The sequence below is a fragment of the Macrobrachium rosenbergii genome, chromosome 51 (assembly GCF_040412425.1).
Source record: "Macrobrachium rosenbergii isolate ZJJX-2024 chromosome 51, ASM4041242v1, whole genome shotgun sequence".
NCBI classification, from domain to species: Eukaryota; Metazoa; Arthropoda; class Malacostraca; order Decapoda; family Palaemonidae; genus Macrobrachium; species Macrobrachium rosenbergii.
The window spans coordinates 48609883-48614882 of record NC_089791.1 but is presented as its reverse complement, the minus strand read 5'-3'; the positions used below and the strand labels follow the sequence as shown (position 1 = coordinate 48614882).

At 44.3% G+C, this 5000-nt stretch overlaps 1 protein-coding gene across 4 annotated transcripts in view; it reads left to right on the top strand.

Moving 5' to 3' along the window:
* Positions 1-5000, top strand: part of LOC136833381 (myelin transcription factor 1) — an 862112-nt gene that overhangs the window by 304597 nt on the left and 552515 nt on the right. The window contains exon 1 of one of the 4 annotated variants that reach the window (XM_067095441.1): positions 2852-3746. The exons of the other annotated variants lie outside the window; for them this stretch is intronic. The gene's annotated coding sequence lies outside the window, so the exon portion shown is untranslated. Of the gene's footprint in view, positions 1-2851; positions 3747-5000 lie in introns of those variants that run through there. 4 annotated transcript variants of the gene reach the window in all.

The window sequence follows — 5000 nt, the reverse complement described above, 5'->3', positions numbered from 1 at the left end:
TTTCTTGCCTTTCTCAGTGAAAATCCCCAAATAGACGTTATTCCCAGAGGTCATATATAGTTAAACAAATAAAATTGGTATTGTTTCTCCTTTGTCCTCTTCTCGTCTCTGTGCTGCTTGCTGTCATCTGATCAGCTGTGCTGATGCTCATCTGGTGAGCTGATGAAAACTTCATACTGTATGAATATTTTTTCCTCACTTTTAGTCATTTTCACTTTTTTTTTCACTGCTCTGAAGTCCAAAACGTTTATGTTCTAAAGCATTGCATTATTGGAGATTAGGATGAATTCAGTGGGAATTCCATATTTTATCAGTTCAGATTACTGGCTATTTTAGTATGAAAGCAATAATAATTTATGCAGTATTGAGCTCCTGACAGTTTGATTCCTAAGGTGAATTGTTTATTTCTTCATTGCTAATTTTTTCCTCCGTGAATTGTTATTGCGCGTATCTCATCAGAGTGGCTGAAATACGTTTAGCAGTTCAGAACACTTTAGGGCCTAAATATAATAGAAAAACAAGAATTAAATCATTACATTCTCTCTAGTTGGAATGGAATCTCCTTTTCCATTGTAGCGTCACCACATCCAAATTCATTTACTGTTTAGATTTTATCCATTTCTGAAAATTGGTGGCGCCGTAGTTCAACTTACCTTGTTTCGACAGAGCATCTATAAATGTGTTTCCCTATTTTAATGAACATGCAAAATAGTTTAGACTCAGTACAGACATGCATATATACAGGTATATATATATACAGACAATATATATATATATATATATATATATATATATATATATATATATATATATATATATATATATATATATATATATATATATATATATATATATATATATATATATATATATATATATATATAATGTGTATGTATGTGTGTGTGTGTTTGAAGGAGTGTGTCTGAATATAAGACATCACTAAACTTTCCTTTGGTATTTGCTATATAGATCACGTGTTTTGTTTATACTTTGCATACTCCATTCTTATATTTTGTCAATGAAGCATGTTAACATTTACTTAAGATATAACCATATACTCGTAATTATTACAACAGTAAGTGTTCCATAGTAAATACCAAATGTATATTCTTCACAAAGGCACACCTAATATCTGAGTGTATTTGTATATTCATGTATTTGAAAGGGACGTTGAGTGTGAAATGTATTCCGTAATATAACTCGCGTCGGCCTTAGTTGACATTGCCACAGGTAACCCTTCATAATGAACTAATTTTGAAGGGGGGAAAATAACAGGAGGTCTTTCGTTGGTCTATTGATTTGGATTATATATAATTACGAGAGACTTTAGGTGGAGGTGGTGGTAGTATTGAAAGGACGACCAAAGGGGGATTACTTGGTCGTGGGTGAAGGGGTCTCCCCTCCCCCTCTCGTCATCCTCGTCCCCTTCACCCACCCACCCACTGCCCTTCCTCTTCCTCCTCCTCCTCCTCCTCCTCCTCCGTCTTACCACATTCACTTCGAGCCGCCCAACATACGTGGAAGAAGTGCCTCCCTCCCCCTCCCCTGACTCCCTCCTACCAACATCCACCTCCTCCTCCCTTCCTTATGCCCTCCATCCCTCTTCTTTGATGTGCCCTCCCTTTCCTTTCCCTTCACACAGCCTCCGCATACAGGACAGAAGACAGGGGTAAAATGATTATTATAGAGAGAGAGAGAGAGAGAGAGAGAGAGAGAGAGAGAGAAGCAGTGAAACTCAAGGCCTCGGGCCCAACGTGTGTAGCAAAATCCTAAGTCCTCTCCTCCTCCTCCTCCTCTTCCTCCTCTAGGTTTTCTAGGAAGGAGGCGGGGTTTATGTCTGTGGTTCTCCCGCCCCCAGGTTGCGTCAGCGCCGCCTACGAGCTGGCTCTTCAGGAGGTTCGCGCGCGAGCCCGCCGGGAAGGAGGGGCGACCGGATAGTATGGTGTTTTTTGCAAATGGTGGCTGCGGCAGGTTTTGGAGCGATTTGAGCTCAACCAGCGGCCCTTTTCGGCCACGAATGCATTGTATGGAGCCCCTGGAGCTCGGGCCAACGAAAATAGGTTCAGGAGACGGCGTCACAGGAGAGGAATCGTCGCGCCTCTGCATCACAAAACTTTGTGAAAGTAGTTGGGTCGTTGTTGGAAAGTTTCCTGACGCAGGAGCAGGGTGCGCGGCGCTCCGCCCCCCTCCCTCCCTCCTTCCCTCCCGTTGCCACACGTACGTGACCCCCCACCTCCCCTTTCCTCCCAACTCTCTCACTCTAATTTCCGCCCTGAATGGTAAATTTTAGCGTCCTTAGGCCTTCTCGTATACCTAAATGAATCCTAAAATGAATTGCAAGAGGTCCTGCCTGAGGCTTCGCCAAGTTTAAGACGTCTGGTTAGCATTTTCCAGTGGGAGAAAAGGCACTGGCGCCCTTCTAACGTTTCTCTCTATTTCCACTCTCTCCCTCCTCCTCCTCCTCCTCTTCCTCATCCTTCCCTTTTCTTCGCTTGGCTGCCCCTTCCTCTTGCAACTCCTTGTTCATTCTGCCCTTCGCCTTCCTTCTTTTTCCCCTCCTCCTCCTCCTCCTCCCCTCCTGCTCTTCATTCTCTTCCTCCTCCTCCTCCTCCTCCTCCGTCTCCTGCTCCACCTACTCCACCTTCTGCAATGTGACGCCGGAGTGTCGATTCTCTTTGCATATTAATGACCCGTCTTGCCGACACCCTGATCTGAATTACCCTCCTTTGTCCGCGAGTAAAAAAGGTGGTGTACCGTGGTACCGTGGTCGGGTAGTTCCGGTGGGTTGTGGTCGGGTCGAGTGTCGGTTTCGGGACTCAGGTCAACCGGAGGAGAGAGGTCGTCCAGCGGTCAGTCAGTAGTCTCTCAGTCAGCCGCGCCACGCCTCTTCCTCCCTCCCTCCCGTGTCTCTTCTCTGGCATATCCATCCCCTCGGCGAAGACATCACAATAATAATAATAATAATAATAATAATAATAATAATAATAATACTAAAGATTATAATAAAAAAGTCATAAATACAAAATACTCCCGATACCACTGCTACCGTAACTGCTAGCTACCTTGGTCCATCCATTTGCAACCCCGAGAAGCGTCCTTGCTCTTCGCTCTTCCTGGTCCTCCTCCTCCTCCTCCTCCTGTTCCTCCTCCTCCTCCTTCTCTTCCGTCCCTTCCTTCCTTCCTTCCTTCTCCCTCCCTCAGTGTGCAGGGTGGTTCCCTTCGTTGCTCTCTCTCAGTGCCTCCATCCCAAGAAGGAACTTGAACAAAGCTAAACCAGCCAGCACACGCGTTCCCGTTTACCGCCTGCGCGCAATACGCTCGTCCTGGGACGACCACGGCGACGACTACCACGACGACTTTCCGCGCTAGCCTGTCTGTCTGTCTGTCTGTCTGACAGACTGACTGTCCGTTTGCCCGCTCGCCCGTTTGCCTGCCTGCTATGACTCTTTGCAAGCCGTTTCCGTAACCTCGAGGCGTCTTCTGAGAAGAAAATATCTGAAAAAATAAACAGTGTTGACTGTGTTTTTTTTTTCTTGGTTAGCGCCGTTATCCCGAAAGATAAGATAAGACGGCCTGCTGCTGCTGCTGCTGCTGCTGGCCCGAGCAGGTGATAGACAGGTGGAAAGACAGGTGTCGTCGTCGTCGGTGTGCTGTGGCTCGGGCTCTCTCTCTCTCTCTTTCTTTCTCTCTCGCTGTCCGAAGCCAGGTCTTAAGGACACTACGCCATTGCCGGTAGTGAGAAAAAGGTAGGTTCATTAGGTTCATTTTATTCGGGCGATTCTCGCCCCCGTCGTTTCTATTCGTCTCTTACCCGTTAAACGTTATTCCTTTGTTTACTTGTCCGTCGGTCGCCGTTGCCGACGGTAGATGGCATTTCCATACACACGTCATTGTTCCGAGCACAATGGCCGTGTTACGTATTGGTCAGGTAGCGACAATGATCATCTGTGAATTTAATTCTCTCCTAGCTTTTATGTTCCCCTCCCCCTCTTCACCACCTCATGTTTAATGACTGCGCAAATCTTGATTGAAGGACACGGAGGAATGATACACATTTTACGGAGGCTTCAGAGTCTTTTGGGGATTCATGACTTGGGTAATGCTAAAGTAATGCTGGACCAATTGCTCTTTCATGAGTGTATTGATGCGACTCATCGGCTAAATATTAAACACACATTAGGTTACGAGGCATAGTTGTTTGTAAGCAGTGCTATCTCTTATACAATAATTAGTAATTTATGAATGGATTCAGGTGTATCAGTTCTAGCGTCCCCATTGCTTTTCTGAATTAGGAAAGTGACAGTTAATAGACACTGATAGTTAATAACTAGTGACAGTTAACAGCTAGTACTGGAAGTGTGTGTGCGTAGCTACGCGTTTACCAACACGCCGATTGCGTGTGGTGTCTGTTTCATACAAATTACAAGTGTATGGTTTCTTAAATGTGCCTGCTATTGGACTGGTTAGTGGTGACCTGTTAATTTCCATTGTTAGTAGCATTCAGTAATCAACAGCATCTACAGTATATTTTTATTCTTATGTCATACAGTATTCGGTCACTGTATCTATAAGTCATGACATCTGCGCTGGTGTGTCATTACAAAAAATAAAAAATTTTCGTCGTAACTAAACTGAAACTTGCTGTCAGTTTTGAATGAAATTTCAAACGAAATCAAATTGTTGTTGGTTCATTTTCTTGCAGTAACTGGAAGGGGGCTTATCATGCATTCGGCTGAAGATATTATTTATTTGCCTTCCAGTGCAGTTTGTAAAGTAAAGACTTATATAAATAAAATTATGATTATTCCTGTCAGATTCAAGTGTAACGAGAGTCCTACCATTTTGTTTCCTGAGGTGCAGTTGCTCACAGGTGGCTTTAGCAAACCTTTCTCCTTCCATCCATCAGTTGCCTGCAAATCATACTAGACCATTTTACGAAAATGCGATAGACGAAAAATAAGAGAATCCCGAGAAACAGGGAGAGAGATATAGGAACGGGG